The following is a 2,959-nucleotide window of genomic DNA, read 5'->3' on the forward strand; positions in this document are numbered from 1 at the left end:
AGCCTTGAGGAAGGAAAGGTAAGTGTTAGGATGGGGAGAAAATTTGGGTACCTGCACCTGCATTGATCCATAAGTAATAGTTATTGATCACTTCACTGTGTAAGCAGTAATATTTTTAATAAAATGTTTTTTATTTGAAGAATTATGCACAAATTTTCTACAGCACTGTTGAGATGAGAACCTCTATTATCCAAAACTTCCGCCACAAGAAATTACCTGATATCCAAAAAAACTCAAAGACAAAAAGTTTGCCTTGGAAAACTCAAGCTAGAAATACAGCTTGAGTTTTTAATAATGTTGGTAAATAACCTTTGCAGCAGTTAATTGTGGGTTTACTTTAAATAAACAACTTGTGTCTTTCTGTAACACTTCCGTTCAGTGACAAGTCTATTTCAGCTGGAGGTAATAGCTATTGTACGGCTTGTGTAGGGGCTCAGACTAGAAAATGGTGATGACCAATTTTGTCTTGAAGACATATGATTATATTCTGCATTTTTTGGCATTTTTAATATGAATATGTTTTACAGAAAATTTTTAACAGGGGAAAAAAACATGTTTTAGGATGGGTTTTTTTTTGTTTGGTTGCTTTTTTGCTTTGTGGTTTTGGCTTTTTTTTTTTCCTTTCAGGAAATTTTTTACCTTCCTACAAACTATACTTACTGCCTATTTGCAAGTGTTCTGAGCTTCTCTTCACATCCATCCAAAATCTGCCATTAATGACCTAGAAGACCATACCTGAATTTTATGATATAGCAACGGAAGAGTATATTGGAATACATACCTGCAACAGCCTATAACTTGGTTGCTGTAGTAAGATACAAAGTATCTCGTATTTGTAGCCTACTTGAAAGGTCGCTGATGTTAGTTTGAACTGCCCACTTCCTAGAATTTTCAGTAACATTTTAGAATGACACATATTTTAAAGGAAAGTAATAAAACAATTATTGTAGATTAGCTGTGCATTTTTTTAGAATTATGTTGTACGGTCAGGAAGCACTGTATGGTTGGCTTACGCCAATGAACTCTGCCTATCTGTGGGATCTCATTAACAGTGACCGCATCTGGACCCATCTTTTCATAATCATCGCAGCCTTCGGTATGTAATGTATTATGTGTTGCACAATATTTTTTTTAATGTGCTATTTCAGTGAACTGTACTTTTTGTATATTGAATTCTCTTACCTTTTTTAGAATCTGATTTTGCTTAGGGTTATCCCCCACTGCATCAGTTGCAATCTGGCAATATCTTCCATTCATTTAGTTCCTTTAACCTCGATGTAGGCTGTCACACAGTTGAACCTTGGCAGGGTGAGCTCATCCCATCATCTTTTTTAAGAAGATAAACTGAACGCCATGGAGTTTACCATGTGGGTTCCATAGATAAGGTGAAAAAAAAAAGCCCAAACACCAACCCTGGATGGTATCTGCTCGTCACAGAAATTTATTATCCAATGAAATATGTTGAAGGCAGGGTGTGGTTTGCTAAATTATTGCTCCTCCCACTGTTCTCTGCTATGTTTCCAGCTTCAGAGGGAAAAACACAAGCTTGTATGTTGAGTGTGAGTCATAACCTCTCTTCTGCTACTGACTCACTTGGGAGTTTGAGGTAAGTCATTCTACCTTATGTCTCAATCGCTCTGCCCCCAGGATAGTGAGGACAGAAGGCACTATGGAAAGTTATGCAATGTTTTCGTAGATGAGAAGTGTAGATATTGAGACCAATATTATTGTTACGCGGTATGATAATAATTTCATGTGCCCAAAATGGATTTTTTACATAGCTTCTTCCCCACATAGCACATTCTTTTTCCATTTTGTCATGAAAATATTTAAAGAAACAGTACGTTGTACCAAAGAACATCTTAGGTTACTGAAAAAATACATTATAATTACTGTATTTCTCAGAGGAAAATATATACACCTTAAATAGCATTTCTTATCAATTGAATCACACTTCTCTTTAGCACCATTAATGGGCAGTAATAAAGCTATACAGCGCTGCAAAATTATTGATGACTTCTGAAATAAGAGGAGGCCCTAAAGCGTGTGGTGTCTCACACAAAACTAGTTTCTACTCAGGTGCTTACACTCCACCCTGGCTGGTTTTGCGTTGCAGGGAAGTGCTAAACTTTAAGAAGTGCACTTTTAATACCTGAACGTATTTCTCAGCACTTATGATACCAAAAAAATACCCACCAGTTATCTTCTCTGTCCTGGTTTGAGGTAAAACAGAGGAGAGAGAGACAGATAAGGGAGAGCGTCTGTCGTTCGCTTCAGTGGTCAGTCCAGCCCAAACCACGACATTCTTTTATGTTAGGATGTAGATGGATTATAACTTGGCTGTTTTGTCTTCCTACTTTTGTTTCCCAAAAGATACCTGGTTGTACACTGTAATGAGACATACTAGTAAAATATATCTACTAAACCGTTAATAAAAAACTCTGCTTGTAAGTTTTAAGGAAATTACAGACTTTTTTAGAGAAAGGTGATGTACTTTAGAGAAAGGTGATAGCGTAAGCAAGGTAAAGCACGTAGCTTATGGATACCAGCACACACATGAGCCATAATTGCTGTACTTGATGGTGTGGGCAAGAGCAGAGCAAGAGGCTGTCGAACAAATCAGCCTGTGCCAGGGGAGAGAAATGTCTTTCCTACCTAGAGAAGGCGCAGGTAACACGGTGTGCCAGGTGACGGCGGAGGAAGCAGTTTGCTCTCTGGGGTTTTACTTTTGCAAAATCCCTGTCCTGCCCTTCGCGTTCCTTCGCATACTTTATGCGTGCCCGCTTCGAAGTCCTTTTTACGGACATACCCCCGTGTTACCCGTGGAGGGTTCGGCGGGGTCTCGGCGAGGGGTGGCAGCGCGGAGGCCGCGGCGCTCCACGTGTGCGCCGGACCCGCTGCGGAGGCGCAACTGGTTGACGGCAAAACAGCAACCAGAGCCCGCAACTTCGCGGCCAGC

This window comes from Charadrius vociferus, unplaced genomic scaffold, assembly GCF_000708025.1.
Source record: "Charadrius vociferus isolate BGI_N301 unplaced genomic scaffold, ASM70802v2 scaffold906, whole genome shotgun sequence".
Classification (NCBI taxonomy): domain Eukaryota; kingdom Metazoa; phylum Chordata; class Aves; order Charadriiformes; family Charadriidae; genus Charadrius; species Charadrius vociferus.